This window comes from Bos grunniens, chromosome 8, assembly GCF_055505025.1.
Source record: "Bos grunniens cultivar Pamir isolate PY7600 chromosome 8, Bosgru_T2T1.0, whole genome shotgun sequence".
Classification (NCBI taxonomy): domain Eukaryota; kingdom Metazoa; phylum Chordata; class Mammalia; order Artiodactyla; family Bovidae; genus Bos; species Bos grunniens.
The window spans coordinates 12,077,791-12,098,464 of NC_141172.1; the positions used below are offsets into that span (position 1 = coordinate 12,077,791).

The 20,674-nt window shown below is 36.9% G+C and overlaps 1 long non-coding RNA gene across 3 annotated transcripts in view; it reads left to right on the forward strand.

Moving 5' to 3' along the window:
- LOC147366672 (uncharacterized) overlaps positions 1-20,674 on the forward strand; it is a 384,117-nt gene that overhangs the window by 102,324 nt on the left and 261,119 nt on the right. The window contains exon 2 of one of the 3 annotated variants that reach the window (XR_015168922.1): positions 2,836-2,917. The exons of the other annotated variants lie outside the window; for them this stretch is intronic. This is a non-coding gene — a long non-coding RNA (uncharacterized LOC147366672). The remainder of the gene's footprint in view (positions 1-2,835; positions 2,918-20,674) is intronic. 3 annotated transcript variants of the gene reach the window in all.

Sequence of the window (20,674 nt, forward strand, 5' to 3'; positions counted from 1 at the left end):
AACAATTGTTTATTGAATGTTTTGCTGACTAGTCATTATGATAAGCACTTTCCATATATCACCCTGAAAAATAACCTTCATAATCACAAAATAAGGAGTAATCTATTCCAAGTTATGCAATTGATTTAAATTATATATGCCGATTTGTTTTTCCCTGTAAATTAGTGAGGCAATCATGAAATCATAGAATCCCAAATAACTTTAAAATGAACTTGTTGCTTTTTGTTGCTAAGTCGCTTTAGTTGTGTCCAAGTCTTTGAGATCCCAGGACTGTAGCCCACCAGGTTCCTCTGCCCATCGGATTCTTAAGGCAAGAATTCTTGAGTGGGTTGCCATACCATTCTGCAGGAGATCTTCCTGACCTGGGGGTGGAACCCACGTCTCTTAACATCTCCTGATTTGTTAGGCAGGTTCTTTACCACTAACGCCACCTGGGAATTCCAGAATAAGCTTAGGCATCTAGTTTTACAGGAAACCAAGGTAATGGAATCTTTTTTTTTTTAAGTAAAATTTATGTGTGTGTGTATATATGTGTGTGTGTGTGTACACTAAGCAAGTATATTTCTAAAGCTGAATTTGTAAACTTATTTTTAGCCACAATGAATATTTGAAATTTCAGAAAAATAGAATTATTGTTTTCAGCAACATAAGAAGAAATAGTACTGACACACTATTCTGTACAATTTTCTGTAAATTTATAACATGACATAATCATGTATGTATGTAGATGAAGACAGTATTGATACATAAAATTATCCAGTATAATTTAGAAGAGTCACTGTGTAAAGACACGAAAATCCATATCATCTGAAAAACCTAGCATTTCATTTTAATGCTGAATAACAAAGTTTCATAAAAGTCATCTCTGTACAGATCTTACTATACAGTCCACAGTGAGATTTTTTAGTTGGCAATATATAGTGTTTTATTTTATTTCTAATTTTGATCAGACCATAGAATTGCCAGATTCTAATCAAATGGTAACCTCTGTAACTATGAAATGCTCATTAATTTTGCATGGACATAAAAATGGTTCAGAGTTTTAATGTTGTCTTTGATTTAAGCAGTTTTTTAATGTTGTAATAAAAACATAAAAAAGAGTGAGCTTGGAAATGGTGTGATAAATGGAATATACATCATTTATATTATTGCATTTATAACATATCAAGCTATATGAAAGTTACGTGTGTGTTCATTTTGTATAATATAAGGCAAAATAAACAAAAATTGTCTAACTTTTAAAAATATTTTAGACAGAGAATATATCAGTATTCTAGATTACAAAATAACATTTACATAAAGGAAAGATAAACTATATTAGAAAATTAGTTTAACTAAAATCAATACAATGTATGTTGGTTCAGTTCAGTTCGATTGCTCAGTCATGTGAGACTTTGCGACCCCATGGACTGCAGCACGCCAGACTTCCCTGTCCATCACTAACTCCCGGAGCTTACTCAAACTCATGTCCATAGCGTTGGTGATGCCATCTAACCATCTCATCCTCTGTCATCCTCTCCTCCTGCCTTCAGTCTTTCCCAGCATCAGGGTCTTTTCCAGTGAGTGTGTTGTTCGCATCAGGTGACAAATGCATTGGAGTTTCAGATTCAGCATCAGTCCTTCCAATGAATATTCAGGACTGATTTCTTTTAAGATTGACTAACTAGTTTGATCTCCTTGCAGTTCAAGGGACTATCAAGAGTTCTCCAACACCACAGTTCAAAAGCATCAATTCTTCAGCGCTCAGCTTTCTTTATAGTCCAGCTCAAACATCCATACATGACTACTGGAAAAACCATAGCTTTAATTAGATGGACTTTTATTGGCAAAGTAATGTCACTGTTTTTTTAATATGCTCTCTGGGTTGGTCAAAGATTTTCTTCCAAGGAGCAAGCATCTTTTAATTTCATGGCTGCAACCATCATCTGCAGTGATTTTGGAGCCCCCCAAAATAAAGTTACTGTTTCCATTGTTTCCCCATCTATTTTCCATGAAGTGATAGTATCAGATGCCATGATCTTAGTTTTTTGAATGTTGAGTTTTAAGCCAACTTTTTGACTCTCTTCTTTCACTTTCATCAAGTGGCTTTTTAGTTCTTCCCTTTCTGCTGTAAGGGTGGTGTCATCTGGATATCTGAGGTTAATGATATTTCTCCTGGCAATCTTGATTCCAGCTTGTGCTTCCTCCAGCCTGGCATTTTGCATGATGTACTCTGCATATAAGTTAAATAAGAAGGGTGACAATATACAGCCTTGACATACTCCTTTCCCAATTTATAGATATACAAATATATTATGAATCTGGTGCTAAAAATTATTAAATGAACAATGATTAAATTATCTCTTCACTAACTTTGGAAAAATTACTATTACTGATTTTAAAAGCCACTTCTAAATAAGCTACGGTAAATATAAATTAAATAAATGACTGCTTAAAGATAAGCTGAGATTCTATAAAGTGTTTTACAGTTAAAATGATTGGCTAAGAATTTTGTATTTTATGTACTAATAAATCATTGAATTAGAAGTGAAGTAAAATAGTTCTATCACTATCAAGTTCATATTTCATATATATATGTATAAATTTAATGTGAATTGGCTTTGCAATTTAAAAATATTAAATATAGATGTCTAATGCATTTAGTGTGAGTTAAAAGATATAATTGAGGGTAGGAGAGTTTGAATTTCTATCAAATGTATTCTTTTTTTTTTTTGGCATCAATATATGCTTCTTTATTAAAATACACTTCAATCTTTAAACAAAACTAGGCAGTTCAGTCAGGAATTGGCCTATTTGTCTGTGGTGAATGCCTGAATCCATCATCTTTCCCCCAAGATCCGTTTCTAGATTTGTCATCAGCATTGTCTTGGATCCCCACGGTCCAGTGAGGAGATACCAGCACTTCTCTGCTCTGAAGGTGAGATAATTGGATTTCATCCATTTCCTCGGCAGGGAGTTTATACATACCTCCAGGGAAGCCCACATACGTACAGAATGAGAGATTTTAATAGCAACATCAAGCTTTCAAAATTAGATGGATTTTTTAAAATTTTATTATTGCATAATTGATGTATAATTAATGAATAATATCATATATTTCAGATGTGCAGCAGGGTGGTTCACAATTTTTAAAGGTTATATTCTGATAACAGATTTTAAATTGAAACAGTGACATAAACAAAAGGGTATGAAATACAGTAACGTATATGCTTAAGAGAATGGATTTATCGTCTTTATTACTATGTCTCATTAGCTTGGAAAATAGAATGCGTAGCATTATATCTGAAGCAGAATGACCCTAACTGAAAACTGCATGACAGGCACTCTCATGTGAGGTCTAACCTTGTAGAATGAAAAGATGATAGAAAACAGGAATGACAGTGTTGGTTTTCATGGTGTAGTAGACGAGGAATAATACATAAGGCATCACTGAGTGGAAGAGCGAGAGAAAGGAGTAGAAAAAGTGCATTTTGTGTGAAAATAATGCTGCACAACTGAATGGAACGAGAGGGATGTGTTTGGATGCAATACTGTTGTCAAGGGGAGAAGGGCACATTGTACACACAGTTCGGGGAATGACAGGACAGTAGGAGGCTTTTAAGATTAGTTTATTGGTTGTATGAATATTTTAGGCATAGGACAAGATAGAAATTGGAGAAAATCATTGCTGTTCAGTTGCATAGTCATGTCCAACTCAGTGTGACCCCATGGACTACAGCACAGCAGGCTTCCCTGTCCTTCACCATCTCCCAGAGTTTGCTCAAACTCATGTCCATTCAGTCATTGATACCATCCAACCACCTCATCCTCTGTTACCTCTTGCCCTCAATCTTTCCTACCTTCAGAATCTTTTTTTCCAGTGAGTGAGCCCTTCACGTCACTTGGCCAAAGTATTGGAGCTTCAACTTTGGCTTCAGTCCTTCCAGTAAATATTCAAGGTTGATTTCCTTTAGGGCTGACTGGTTTGATTTCCATGCTATCCAAGAGACTCTCAAGAGTCTTCTCCAGCAGCACAGTCCAAAAGCATCAATTCTTTGGTGCTCAGTCTTCTTTATGGTCCAATTCTCACATCCATACATGACTACTGAAAAAAACATAGCTTTGACTATATGGACCTTTGTTGGCAAAGTGATATATCTGCTTTTTAATATTCTGTCTATGTTTGTCATAGGTATTCTTCTAAGGAGCAAGCATCTTTTAATTTTGTGGCAGTAGTCACCATCTGCATTGATTTTAGAGCCCAAGAAAATGAAATCTGATGTTGTTTCCACTTTTTCCTCATCTATTTGCCTTGAAGTGATAGGACTAGATGCCATGGTCTTTGTTTTTTGAATGTTGAGTTTTAAGCCAGCTTTTTCACTCTCCTCTTTTACCTTCATCTTGAAGCTCTTTAGTTCTTCTTCATTTTCTGCCATTAAAGTTGTATCATCTTCATATTTGAGGTTTTTGATATTTCTCCTGGCAGTCTTGATTCCAGCTTGTGAATCATCCAGCCTGGCATTTTGTGTGATGTACCCTGCATATAAGTTAAATAAACAGAATGACAATGCACAGCTTTGACGTACTCTTGCCCCAGTTTTTAACCAGTCTGTTGTTCCATGTCTAGTTCTACCTGTTGCTTCTTTTCCTGCATACAGGTTTCTCATGAGGCAGGTAAGGTGGTTTGGTATTCCCGTCTCTTTAGAAATATTCCATAGTTCATTGTGCTCCATATAGTCAAAGGCTTTAGCATAATCAATGAAGATGCTATAGTAGATTGTGTCCTTTTTTTTTTAATTTATTTTTTTTTCTATGATCCAGAGTATGGTGACAATTTGGTCTCTGTTTCCTCTGCCTTTTCTGAATTCAGCTTGTATATCTGAAAGGTCTCAGTTTATGTACTGCTGAAGCCTAGCTTGAAGGATTTTGAGCATAATCTTGCTAGCATGTGAAATGAGTTCAATTGTATGGTCATTTGAACATTCTTTGGCATTGCCTTTCTTTGAGATTGGAATGAAAACTGACCTTTTCCAGTCCTGTGGCCACAGCTGAGTTTTCCATATTTGTTGGCATACTGAGTGCAACACTTTAACTGCATCATCTTTAAGGATTTGAATTAGCTCAGCTGGAATTCCATCACCTCCACTAGCTTTGTTCCTGGTGATCTTTCCTGAGGCCCACTTGACTTCACACTCCACATTATCTGGCTCTAGGTGAGTGATCACACTATTGTGGTTATCTGGGTCATTAAAATCTTTTTTGGTATTCTTCTATATATTCTTGCTACCTCTTCTTTATATCTTCTGGTTCTGTTAGGTCCATACCATTTTTGTCCTTTATTGTGCCCATCTTTGCATGAAATATTCCCTTGGTATCTTTAGTTTTCTTGAAGGGATCTCTAGTCTTTCCCACAAGATAATAACAGCCTGCTGCTGGAGGAATTTTAATATTGGCTCACCAAATATTATGCTACCACAACAAAACCCACCCAGTTCAATGATTAAAAATAGTCACTCAACCTTTGCCCTTGCCCACATTGGCAGCATGACAACTGTAACAACATCAAAACAACAATAATAATAATTAAAAATGAAGACTCTGGGCATAAACAATAATCTTATGACTTACTATTTTGTATACCTGATGTTTCGCATTTCTTTAGAAATTAGAAGACTCATAAAAGCAAGTCAAAAATCCAATATTGTCAACAGATATAGAAGTAAACAGAAAGTGGTTTCCCCTACTTTCTTCAATTTGAGCCTGAATTTTGCAGTAGGGAGCTGATGATCTGAGCCACAGATCATAAAGAAATAGAGCTTTCTGAAGACTCATCTTGATGAAGGGATGGCCTAGGGGAAGGGGGAGCTTTCATGAATAAACCTAGTTGAGAAAACTTTCAAGGGAAGAAATAAATAACGTAGTAACAAATTAGGTGAAGAAAAGGGAAATTTAAATCATCTTATATCCCTAGTTCAGGAGATGGGGCATCTGACTAAAATGGCACAAACTGATTTTCTGTTCAAAGCTCACTTTTATTATCTTTCCAGCTGATCTTTCCAGCTGTAGCTGCAGTATATACATAGAAACATTTTCCTAAACTATGTAATGAAGCATTTTCAGAAAGACTTATTTTTCCTTTCAAATTATTTAGTAAGGAGAATTGTAAAGGCATTATTCTCAAGGAGTTACATCTATTCTACCGTTTCAAAACATAATTTCAGTTATACAGAGTGAAGTAAGACAGAAAGAAAAACACCAATACAGTATACTAATGCATGTATATGGAATTTAGAAAGATGGTAACGATGACCCTATATGCGAGACACCAAAAGACACTGATGTATAGAACAGTCTTTTGGACTCTGAGAGAAAAGGCGAGGGTGGGATGATTTGAAACAATAGCATTGAAACATGTATATTACCATATGTGAAACAGATCGCCAGTCCAGGTTCGATGCATGAAGCAGGGTGCTTAGGGCTGGTACACTGGGATGACCCTGAGGGATGGAATGGGAGTTCAGAATGGGAGCATATATACACGCATGGCTGATTCATGTCAATGTATGGCAAAATCACTACAATATTGTAAAGTTATTAGCCTCCAATTAAAATAAATAAAAAAATAAAGTCAATCCATAGCAATCCTTTTAAAACATGTGAAAGAGCACATCATAATAGAATCAAGTAAAATAAATAAACTGTGTAGCAAACCACTCTAAGCCACACATTTGGTTATCTCTCTGGGAATCCCAGTTGAGCTATTTCAAATCCTGAAAGATGATGCTGTGTAAGTGCTGCACTCAATATGCCAGCAAATTTGGAAAACTCAGCAGTGGCCACAGGACTGGAAAAGGTTGGTTTTCATTCCAATCCCAAAGAAAGGCAATGCCAAAGAATGCTCAAACTACCACACAATTGCACTCATCTCACACTCTAGTAAAGTAATGCTCAAAATTCTCCAAGCCAGGCTTCAGTAATACATGAACCGTGAACTTCCAGATGTTCAAGCTGGTTTTAGAAAAGGCAGAGAAACCAGAGATCGAATTGCCAACATCCGCTGGATCATGGAAAAAGCAAGAGAGTTCCAGAAAAACATTTATTTCTGTCTTATTGACTATGCCAAAGCCTTTGACTGTGTGGATCACAATAAACTGTGGAAAATTCTGAAAGAGATGGGAATACCAGACCACCTGACCTGCCTCTTGAGAAACCTATATGCAGGTCAGGAAGCAACAGTTAAAACTGGACATGGAACAACAGACTGGTTCCAAATAGGAAAAGGAGTATGTCAAGGCTATATATTGTCACCCTGGTTATTTAACTTCTATGCAGAGTACATCATGAGAAATGCTGGGCTGGAAGAAGCACAAGCTGGAATCAAGATTGCCAGGAGATTGACATCACCCTTATGGCAGAAAGTGAAGAGGAACTAAAAAGCCTCTTGATGAAAGTGAAAGAAGAAAGTGGAAAGTTGGCTTAAAGCTCAACATTCAGAAAACGAAGATCATGGCATCTGGTCCCATCACTTCATGGGAAATAGATGGGGAAACAGTGGGAACAGTGTCAGACTTTATTTTTTGGGCTCCAAAATCACTGTAGATGGTGATTGCAACCATGAAATTAAAAGACGTTTACTCCTTGGAAAGAAAGTTATGACCTACCCAGATAGCATATTCAAAAGCAGAGACATTACTTTGCCAACAAAAGTCCGTCTAGTCAAGGCTATGGTTTTTCCAGTGGTCATGTATGGATGTGAGAGTTGGACTGTGAAGAAAGCTGAGCACTGAAGAATTGATGCTTTTAAACTGTGGTGTTGGAGAAGACTCTTGAGAGTCCCTTGGACTGCAAGGATGTCCAACCAGTCCATTCTAAAGGAGATCAGTCCTGGGTGTTCATTGGAAGGACTGATGCTAAAGCCGAAACTCCAATACTTTGGCCACTTCATGCGAGGAGTTGACTCATTGGAAAAAACCTGATGCTGGGAGGGATTGGGGGCAAGAGGAGAAGGGGATGACAGAGGATGAGATGGCTGGATGGCATCACTGACTCGATGGACGTGAGTCTGAGTGAACTCCAGGAGTTGGTGATGGACAGGGAGGCTTGGCGTGCTGTGATTCATGGAATCGCAGAGTCAGACACAACTGAGTGACTGAACTGAACTGAACTGGGAAAATATAAAAACATTTTGGTATTTTTATGATTTTTAGCACTGCATAAACATGTTGATATATGAAATATTGAATATCATGGAGAAAAATTATGTGTATTATCACTTTCTTTTATATTTTCTTCTTTCTGATTCCTTTGATTTTATTCTGTTTTTTCTAAAGGTTGAAATGTACGTTACTGATTTGAAATATTTCCTCTTTTACTATCTAAGCATTTTGTGTTATAAATTTTTGTTTTAACTACTTAAGCTGCATGACACAAATGTAATATGTTGTGTTTTTGTTTACATTCAGTTCTGTGGATTTTTAAAATTACATTTGGAAAAAAAAAATTTGACCCATCGGTTGTTTAGAGGTGCATGTTTAATGTCTGCCTTTTTGAAAAATTTTCTGTTGTTTCTCTACTTGATTTCACTTTGGATGAAAACATGACTTACATGATTTCTAAAAATTTTTCAAGATTTATATATGAACCAAAATATGGTCTTTTTAATGAATGTCCATGGATGATTGAAATATATATATGTTATATATATAACTGTTTACTGGAATATTCCATAAATGTCATTTAGATTTCATTGGTTGATGGTGTGGTTCAGTTTTTCTATATAATTACTAATTTTGTTATGTGCCTAGTAGTTGTGTTGGTTATTATGAGTGGAAGATTAAATATACTCTTCCAGTCTCTGGCTCATATTTGGTGTATTTAGAATATTTATATTAAAAGTAATTGTTGATAGGTTTGTCACATTTTATTAACTATTTTGCTTGTTTCTTTATTTCTTGTTCTTTTTTTTATCATTTTCTTTCTTCTACAGTGGTGGCTCTAGGCATACAAAACATATCAGTTCAGTTCAGTTGCTCAGTCTGTCCAACTCTTTGCAACCCCATGAATCACAGCACGCCAGGCCTCCCTGTCCATCACCAACTCCCGGAGTTTACTCAGACTCACATCCATTGAGTCGGTGATGATATCCAGCCATCTCATCCTCTGTCATCCCCTTCTCCCTCTGCCCCCAATCCCTCCTAGCATCAGGGTCTTTTCCAATGAGTCAACTCTTCGCATGAGGTGGCCAAAGTATTGGAGTTTCAGCTTTAGCATCATTCCTTCCAAAGAAATCCCAGGGCTGATCTCCTTTAGAATGGACTGGTTGGATCTCCTTGCAGTCCAAGGGACTCTCAAGAGTCTTCTCCAACACCACAGTTCAAAAGCATCAATTCTTGGACACTCAGCTTTCTTCACAGTCCAACTCTCACATCCATACATGACCACTGGAAAAACCATAGCCTTGAGTAGACGGACCTTTGTTGGCAAAGTAATGGCTCTGCTTTTCAATATGCTATCTAGGTTGGTCATAACTTTCCTTCCAAGGAGTAAATGTCTTTTAATTTCATGGCTGCAATCACCATCTGCACTGATTTTGGAGCCCCAAAAAATAAAGTCTGACACTGTTCCCACCGTTTCCCCATCTATTTCCCATGAAGTGATGGGACCAGATGCCATGATCTTTGTTTTCTGAATGTTGAGCTTTAAGCCAACTTTTTCACTCTCCTCTTTCCCTTTCATCAAGAGGCCTTTGAATTCCTCTTCACTTTCTGCCATAAGGGTGATGTCATCTGCATATCTGAGGTTATTGATATTTCTTCTGGCAATCTTGATTCCAGCTTGTGCTTCACCCAGCCCAGCGTTTCTCATGATGTACTCTTCAGAGAAGTTAAATGAGCAGGGTGGCAATATACAGCTTTGACATACTCCTTTTCCTATTTGGAACCAGTCTGTTGTTCCATGTCCAGTTTTAACTGTTGCTTCCTGACCTGCATATAGGTTTCTCAAGAGGCAGGTCAGGTGGTCTGGTATTCCCATCTCTTTCAGAATTTTCAACAGTTTCTTGTGATCCACACAGTCAAAGGCTTTGGCATTGTCAATAAATCAGAAATAGATACCTAATATTATAGCCTGCTTTTCTTTATATTTTTCAACTTTTAGTAAATGTTGAAATTGTACTTCTACTTAGTTTATTTATCCTTCCATTTCTTAATTACATTTCTCTCAATATTCCTCTAAATACACTATCATATGTGTATATATATATGTACATATTTAGTGATATATACATACCTATATCTTCATTTGCTTCAATCATTGAGTATAATTTAAAAAACACATGAAAAGAATCATCTATTACATTCCTGGTTACAGTCCCCTATTCTTTTGCCTTTCCTTCCTTTCTGTCATTCCCAAACCTCATTCTCTTATTGTTTTTCTGATAGACAGTTTGCGTTAGCCACTCTTTAAAGATAGGTTGACTGGTGTCAAATTATCTTAGTTTTTGTACTTCTGAAACTGTATTTACTTTTCTTTTATTCCTGATGGATATCTGTGCTAAACACATAATTTTGTGCTAAATGTTCTTTTTGTTCAACTATTGAAAATGTTATTCTCTCTCATACTGGGCTTCATGATTTCAGATGAGATGTCTTTGTTATACAAATTGGTGTCTGTTCGTATAGGTAATGTGTTATTTCTTTCTGTTGACTTTAGCAGGTTTTTTTTTTTTTTTTTTTGTCTTTAGCCAAAAGTTTAATTACTATGAGGATTAGCATGAATTTCTTTGGATTTATCAGCTTGTGAACCTGTGTCTCTATGTCTTCATCAAATTTAGAAAGTTTTCAGATGTTATTTCTTAATATAGTTTTTTCAATTTCACATTCTCTATCCTCTCCTTCTGGGACCCCAAGTATAAATGTCAGTTCTTATGTTTTGCAGGACCCTTGAGGCTCTTCATTTTCCATTCATGCTATTTATTTTTCTTTTGTTCAAATTAAGTAACTACTGTTGATCTGTCATGAAGTTCACTGATTTTTATGGCCTGCTTATTTTACAACTGAACCCATTTAACAATATTTTTATTTTGGTGATTGTATTATTCAGTTTTCTTTGATTCTACGATATGCATTTGATTCCACCTTTATTTTTTTTATTTTATATTTTTTAAATTTTTATTTTATTTTTAAACTTTACAATATTATATTAGTTTTGCCAAATATCAAAATGAATCCGCCACAGGTATACCTGTGTTCCCCATCCTGAACCCTCCTCCCTCCTCCCTCCCCATACCCTCCCTCTGGGTCGTCCCATTGCACCAGCCCCAAGCATCCAGTATCGTGCATCGAACCTGGACTGGCGACTCGTTTCATACGTGATATTATACATGTTTCAATCCACCTTTATTTTTTTTTTCTTTTTAATTAATTTTATTTTATTTTTAAACTTTACATAATTGTATTAGTTTTGCCAAATATCAAAATGAATCCACCACAGGTATACATGTGTTCCCCATCCTGAACCCTCCTCCCTCCTCCCTCCCCATACCATCCCTCTGGGTCGTCCCAGTGCACCAGCCCCAAGCATCCAGTATCGTGCATCGAACCTGTACTGGCATCTCGTTTCATACATGATATTTTACATGTTTCATTCCACCTTTAAAAAAGACATTTTCTTTGTTAAGAGTTTCTACTTTTTTTCTTTCAGAAATATGCATAATTGATTACTGAAACTTTTTTGTGGTATATTCACTGTAAATTCCTAATCAAATATTTCCAATTTCAAGTTCATCTTAATGCTTTCATTGATTGAATTTTTTATTCATGTTGTGATTCTCCAGGTTCTTGGTGTGTTTTATGCCTTTTGTCTATCATGTTAAGAGATTCTTGGTTCCATTTAAATATTGTATTTCATTAAACAATTGCCATGGTTAAGTTTAACAAGTCAGATTTGACCTGATATGTAGTTTCAATGACAATATAGTTTACTGAGCTCTTATGGTGCCTTTATCACCTGGATTTACTTGAGCTCAGATTATATTAATATTTCTACTGTTAAAATCCGTGAAAAAGAAGGCACTTTTCTGATCCACACTGTCCTTGGATGGGGTGGGGGATGGGGACAGTGCTAGATCCCAGAACTACATGACAGGGTGACCTTGACCTTTTCCCTGACTACCCAGTAACAAAGGTCTTCCTCTTCTATCTTTACTGATAGCAATGGTGGAAGGAGCACTTAGCTGGATGACCTTCTGTCACTGGGTAGAGGGCCAGAAGACGGTGGGCCAGCTGTCATCTTTAGTTATATAAGAGCTCGTCTTTTGCCTTTGGATGTGAGGCATGGGTTAGTTAGCTTGCCACTGCTACATTTGCTGCTGGCGCAAGCTCATCCTGGGGCAAAGGCCACACCTTGATATTTAAGCAAATTCAAGCCTTTGACTGTGTGGATCACAATAAACTGTGGAAAATTCTGAAAGAGATGGGAGTACCAGACCACCTGACCTGCCTCTTGAGAAACCTATATGCAGGTCAGGAAGCAACAGTTAAAACTGGACATGGAACAACAGACTGGTTCCAAATAGGAAAAGGAGTACATCAAGGCTGTATCATGTCACCCTGCTTATTTAACTAATATGCAGAGTACATCATGAGAAACGCTGGGCTGGAAGAAGCACAAGCTGGAAATGCCGGGAGAAATATCAATAACCTCAGATATGCAGATGACATCATCCTTATGGCAGAAAGTGAAGAGGAACTAAAAAGCCTCTTGATGAAAGTGAAAGTGGAGAGTGAAAAAGTTGGCTTAAAGCTCAACATTCAGAAAACGAAGATCATGGCATCTGGTCCCATCACTTCATAGGAAATAGATGGGGAAACAGTGGGAACAGTGTCAGACTTTATTTTTTTGGGCTCCAAAATCACTGCAGATGGTGATTGCAGCCATGAAATCAAAAGACGCTTACTCCTTGGAAGGAAAGTTATAACCAACCTAGATAGAATATTCAAAAGCAGAGACATTACTTTGCCAACAAAGGTCCGTCTAGTCAAAGCTATGGTTTTTCCAGTGGTCATGTATGAATGTGAGAGTTAGACTGTGAAGAAAGCTGAGTGTTCAAGAATTGATGCTTTTGAACTGTGGTGTTGGAGAAGACTCTTGAGAGTCCCTTGGACTGCAAGGATGTCCAACCAGTCCATTCTAAAGGAGATCAGTCCTGGGATTTCTTTGGAAGGAATGATGCTAAAGCTGAAACTCCAGTACTTTGGCTACCTCATGTGACATGTTGACTCATTGGAAAAGACCCTGATGCTGGTAGGGATTGGGGGCAGAAGGAGAAGGGGACGACAGAGGATGAAATGACTGGATGGCATCACCAACTCGATGCGCGTGAGTCTGAGTGAACTCCAGGTGTTGGTGATGGACAGGGAGGCCTGGCGTACTGTGATTCATTGGGTCGCAAAGAGTCGGACACGACTGAGCGACGAACTGAACTGAAGACACTGCTGACACGAGGTGTACGTAGTCCTCTGTTCCTCTTTCCTATTCTTTTGGACAGAAAAAAAGTCTTTTTTCTATTGTTTTTCCTTTTCCTTCCTTTGTGTCTGTCTTCCCGTTTTTTCTCTCTTCCTTTCTTCCTTCATTCATCTCATCCTTTGTTTCTCCCTTCTTCCTTCTGTTTCTTCCTTCCTTCCCTTCTTTATGATTCCTTTCTTTTCTCTCTCTTTTCCTCCCCCTTTTTCTCCTTGTTTTTTTCTTGCCTGTATTCTATTGTACCTTTATAGTTTCGGGGTTCTTCTCCAGTGGCTCAGAGGCAAGATATGCAGATCTGTTTCCTGTGTCAGGAAGATTCCTTGGAGGAAGAAATGCCAGCCCACTCCGGTACTCTTGCCAGGACAATCCCAAGGAGAGGGGAGCCTGTTAGACGGGCTACAGTCCATGGGGTTGCAAAGGGTTAGACACAACTGAGCACATCAGTACTTGCAGGTGTCTCTGGCACTCAGTTTGAGTTATGTAGGAGATTAAAAAAAAAAAAGCGAAGTAGCAAACAGAAAACCACAGAACTTGTCACAGTTTTGTTCTTTAAGTCCTTTCCAGTCAAACGTCTTCTTTCCACCTTCTAGATCCTTTCTATTTTTCCACTTTCTACAAGTCCTGAATACTCCCAGAGTGCTTACTCATATTTAGAGTAAGTAGAAGGACAGGGAAAAGTGAGTGTATGGCATCTTGTCCCCTAACTGACAGTGCGCCTTATCTTTTTATTTGAAGAAATCACTATGAATCATGAGTATAGTTGCAAACACTCATTCTGAATCCACCCAGAATAAATGTTATTACTGTATTAACAGTTGATTCACTTATTAATTATTAAGAAGTAAAATGTTGAGAATAAATGTTAAGTCCTTTATGTTACCCTTATCTTCACAGTCCTCTCTTTTTCTCCCTGGAGGCAATCACTGTGATGAATTACACACAAAGCTACTTATTTCATACTTCTATTGTAAACATCTGCATTCACATGCATTGCTATTTTTTGAAGATTTAAGAATCAATGGTATTGTACTATGTGATATGTAATATCAGTCTTCCATCTGCTCTCTCACTCTTCTAAGATACTACACATGGAATTACAAAAACTACTGAGGCAATCTGTATCTTCTCAAATAGTATTAGAGCCTAACCACTCACACTATTCCTTCTTACTCTGATCTTTTCCTTGAGTACAGAATGTTAGGCTTGGAGATTAGACCAAGAAAATGCGTTCAACATGCATCTCCCTACCTTGGTGCTCTTTGGCTCTTGCACCTTTGCAGTTTTCTGTTATAATCTGTAATGGAATGAGTTCTTAATGAACTCAGATGGTCAGTCATGTCCAGCTCTTTGCAACCCTGAACTTTATAGACCTTCAGCCTCCTCTGTCCATGGAATTTCCAAGGCAAGAGTATTGGAGTGGGTTGCCAGTTCTTTCTCCAGGGGATCTCCCCAACACATGGGTCAGAACTGCATCTCTTCTGTCTCCTGCATCAGCAGGTTGCTTCTTTACCACTAATGCTGCCTGGGAAGCCCCATAGATGGTGATATTAGTACTAAGGATTCTCTCAGTCGTGTCCAACTCTTTGCGACCCCATGGACTGTAACCCACCAGACTCCTCCATCCATGGGATTCTCTAGGCAAGAGTACTGGAGTGGGTTGCCATTTCCTTCTCCAAGGGATCTTCCCAACCCAGGGATTGAACCCAGGTCTCCCACATTGCAGGCAGATGCTTTAACCTCTAAGCCATCAGGGAAGCCCAGATGGTGGTATTAGATTGCTGCAAAAGTAATTACAGTTTTTGCATAGTTGAAACATTACATTTGATATGAGAACACATTCTTAAATAAATGTGGCTATGTTATACTTCATTTTAATGCACATATCTTGCTTTAATTTTTTTCTTTTGCTAATGATATTACTTGTTTATTTTATAATTTAATTTAGACTAAGGAAATAATGTTAGACAATAAAGCGAATTTGAGCAATTTCTTTTTCGAGTTCAAAATGGGTCAGAAAGCAGCAGAGACAACCTAATGATAAATTCGTTCCATTGTAGTGAAACAAAAGAGAGGGAGAAAAATCCTGCCGTTAATATTTGGAGTCTATCTGTATAGTGTAAATAGCTCATATTTAAGGGAGTGATAACTTTTGGAGTTCCAGTTTATAGCTTTAAAGATTTAATTAATAAAAAAAAAATCTGTCTTCAGGCACTTGTCTGATGAATGTGGTGGTAAGAAGTGCAAAGTTCAGTTTTGAAACTCCAGGGTTCTAATGAAGACTTTAAAATGACTTGCATTAAAATTAGAACCATCACGTCTTTGAATTCCACTGAGAGATCCTGTCTCGTTTTAAATGTCTTGACGACAAAAATTCCTCACCCCTGCATCACCATCCCCATCCTCCACAAAGACTTTGTAAAGAAATTTCCTGTGAATTCTTCAGCTATTCTGACTTGTAGCAGGGGAGATATATTTAGTCATTATCTAAGCATTCGAGTTAAATAGCAAACTCATTGCAGCTGAAGAATACATCTTTTGTTCTTTCAGCAAAATGTCCCTTGGCAGCTGTCTGTTGGCACTAAAAAGGGCAGCAGGCATAGAGCCATGACTGCCAAGTAAAGGAGTTTTCTAACAAGACATCGTCTCTGTCTCTATACAGAAATCAGTGCCTTTTTCCTAGGGTTAGTCTTTTTATTAAATTCTATGTATGTAGAAAGAAACTGTTTTCTTAGGCAGAGTACTCTTATTATCTGAGGTTATTTCTGGTGTAAACACTGAAGTTCATTTGGGAGGGGAAATCTTTTAAAATGTGTTGTTCTGCTTTCTTTTCAGTGGGCTTTGTCTTAAACCTTTGTGTTAATGCTTTTATTAGTTAACTTTAAAATGTGTCAAAAAACCGTCCCTGCTCAGCCCCTGGAAAGGGGTGTGTATGAAGCACATTTGTACAGTTTACAGCATTGAGCACGTCTAAGTTACAGCATTGAGCACGTCTAAGTCTGGCAAGCACATCACAGGAAATACCAGTGTTAATGTGACATTTTGACTTTGTGAGCTCGAAGGTCACTTGAGTAATTAGTGCTAGATAAACCCAGAGGACACGCTGAGCTAGTGTGATCTTTTCAGTAATACCCACTGTGACTAACAAGCACCAAAGTTGAAGGCACTTATTTATGAATTATGAAAATCTCCTTGTACCTCCATATTATTTACATTTCAGCACTCTTTGGGAGAAGGGGCTTTGCCTACTGTGATAAATAATACTAAAATTTTACAAAAAGAATTATGTGTGTTGGGATATCATTTAAAGGTAGCTACAAATATTATTAATGGTGTGGTTAGCACCTGTGCCCTCCAAAATTAACTTTGATAATGATTTTTAGTTTAAATTATTTTTATCAGAAATTCTGTTTTTGATTTTTAATTCTTTTGACTTAATGAAGAGTCTGAATAGAATTGGGGTACTACATTATTCCAGGTCATCAGCAAACATTTACCCTTCTCTTAAACTAATTGAGCTTAATTACACACCTTACTCTTCTTTTGTATCAATTTATGCTTTAGATATGTTTATAAGAATTTCTAGATTACTTTAGGTACATGAACAATGAGAAAACATAAAATGATTAGACTAGAAAAACAGTAATATTGAAAAGAGCCATACAGAATATTTACTTTGAAGAGACTGTCAACTCTTGAAATGAAAGGGATACATATATGTTCACCACTTTTGGATCATAGTAATAGCCAGTGTATAAAAATAGGAAATTAAGATAACTTTTGCAACATTATAAAAGGTATTTATGAGAAACTCATAGATAATATAGTATGTAATGGTAAAAGACTGAAAGCTTTTTCCCAAAGATCGGGAAAAAGATGATGCCTGCTTTTTACCCATTCTGTTCAACACTGTATTAGAAGTTCTAACAGAACAATGAGATATGAAAAATAATTAAAAGACCTTCATACTGGAAAGAGGTGAAATTTTTCGCAGAACACGCACACACAGAAACACTTACACACAGAAGCACATATGCACTATAGGACCATGACATGAATGCTGCAGAGTTCAGGTTACAAGATCAGCATTGGTGAAGGAAATGGCTACCCACTCCAGTATTCTTGCCTGGAGAATTCCATGGACAAAGGAGCCTGATGGGCTACAGTGCACAGGGTTGCCAAGTCAGACACGGCTGAGCAACTGAACACATACACACAAGATCAGTATACAGAAAGAAGCTGCATTCTATACACTAGCAATGAACAAACTGAAAAAGAAATTAAAAAAAAAAATTCGCTTACCATAACATCATTAACATTTTAAATAGTGCATTTAGTCATAAATGAACTTCATTACTGTAATGAAATAACACTTCATACACACTAGAATGGCTATAATACAAGGGAAAATAACAGATGTGGATGACTATATGAAAAAGTTAGACCTCTTATATATAGTCAGGGGTGGATGTAAAATGATAGAGCCACTGTATAAAACTGGCAACACTTCAAAAGCTAAACACAGAATTATCATATGATCGAATTATCTAATGTATCTATGTAATATTATCTAATGTTGATTATCATCAACATTTTAAATAATAAAATAAAAATTCAAATAAATAGATTTAGAAATTGTACATTGCAAACTACAAAACATTTTAGAAAGAAATTTTAAAAGATATAAATAAAATATATTCTATGTTTGTGGTTTGGAAATAATACTGTTAAGGTGGCATTACTCCCCAAGGTGTTCATAGATTTGTTGCAATCCTGATCTAAATCCTAATTATGTGTTTTACAGAAATGGCCAAATTGATACTAAAATTCATATGAAAATTCAAGGGATCCCAAATAGCTAAAACAATCTTGAATAACAAGTGAAATTGGAGGCCTCATAATTCTTGGTTTCAAAAATTACTGCAAACATACAGGTATCAGAATAGAACGTAAATAGTATTCTTGCCTGGAGAATCCCAGGGATGGGGGAGCCTGGTAGACTCTGTCTATGGGGTCACACAGAGTTGGACATGACTGAAGCAACTTAGCAGCAGCAGCAGTAGCAGTATAAGAATAAACATACATATAAAAGGAATGTAATTGACAATCCTGAAATAAACCTATACATCTATGGCCAACAGATTTTTGACAAAATGCTCAAACCATTCAACTGGGAAAAAAATATTCTTTTCAACAAATGGTGCTGGGGCAACTGGTTATCCACATGTAAAAGGATGAAGCTGACAGTCTATCTCAGATCAAATATAAAAATTAATTAAAATTGATTAAGACACAAGCTTAAATCCTAAAATTCTCAAATAGGGAAAAAACCAGTAAATCATGATCTTGAATTTGGATATGGCTTATTTGATTTGACACCAAAAATGAAGGCCACAAAAGAAATTTTTACCTTCATCAAATTTAAAAAGTTTTATATATCAAAGGGCATTATCAAAAATCCAAAAAATGCAACCTACAAAATGAGAGAAAATATTTATAAAATATATATGAGTCTGAAATATGTAAAGAATGATTACAACTCAAAAACAAGAAGAAAACTAAGCAATTTTTAAAAATAGGTCAAGGGGATTAAATAGATGTTTTTCCAAACAATATACATACACACACACACACACACAAATGACCAATAAACCCATTAAAACATTATCAGTGCAATTAGTCGTAAATGAACTTCTACAGTCATAAGGAAATAACACTTCATAACGCAATAGAATGGCTGTAATGCAAAATAGGGAAAACAACAGGTATGGATGAGTATATGAAAAAGTTAGACCTCTTATATGTAGTTAGGGGTGGATGTAAAATGGTACAGCCACTGTATAAAACTGGCAATACTTCAAAAAGTCAAACACAGAATTATCATATTATCCTGCCAACTGCACTGCTAGGTATATACCCCAAAGAATTTAAAAGACGACAAACACAAGTATGTATAGAAGCACTATTCACAGTAACCAAAATAACACCAGGCTTACTATTCATCAGCTGATGAAAAGGTGAACAAATGTAGTATATCCATTTGATAGAATATTATTCAGCAGTAAAAAGGAATGGAATGTTAGTACACATTAGAGGTAAGTACCTTGAAAACATGATGCTAAATGAAAGAAGTCAGACCCCCAAATCCGTTTATATGATTCAAATTCATTGTGTAAATTCAAAATAGGCAAATATTTAGAGGCAGAAATCAGATTTCTATTTGTCAAGGGATACAGGGGAGAGGAGACCATGGAGTGAGTGCTTAATGGATATGGAATTTCTTTTAGGGTGATGAAATACTCTAGAACTAGATAGTGATTATAGCTGCATAACATTGTGATGTTCTAAAAACTACTGAATCATACACCTTTCAAATGGTTAAAATGCTGAATTTTGTGTTATTTCTTCCCTAGTGGCTCAGACGCTTAAGTGTCTCCCTACAATGCGGGAGACCCAGGTTCGATCCCTGGGTGGGAAAGATCCTCTGGAGAAGGAAATGGCAAGCCACTCCAGTACTCTTGCCTGGAAAATCCCATGGGAGGAGCCTGGTAGGCTACAGTCCATGGAGTCACAAAGAGTTGGACACGACTGAGCGATTTTACTTACTTTATCTCAAAAGGGTGTGTATGAGAATAATGATTTTTGCTAAATGTCTTGTGATATTTATATCTTCCACTATATTTACTTTTGATGACTTAGGGAAACCTATGCACAAGCTGTGTTAATCCAGTATTCCACCATAATGGAGCTGGTGAAGAAATAGAAATACCTCTGTTCCATCAGAGTTGCTGCTGCTGCTGCTAAGTCGCTTCAGTCGTGTCCGACTCTGTGCGACCCCATAGACGGCAGCCCACCAGGCTGCCCCGTCCCTGGGATTCTCCAGGCAAGAACACTGGAGTGGGTTGCCATTTCCTTCTCCAATGCATGAAAGGAAAAGTCAGCATAGCAATTCACAGCATGGAATTTGAGTCCACATCTCTTCAACCTTCAGCACACTGCGTTGGAGTGCTGCACCTGCCGTGTTGAAGCTGTTCAACTTCAGGCTAGATAGGAATCTCTTACTGCCTAGACACTCAAACTATTCAGTGAGTCTGTGTTTTATAAAATTGTGGTAAAGTATTCATTAATATAAATAAAATCTTAGAATCGTTTTTGGCCTATGGTAAGTCTATAGAAT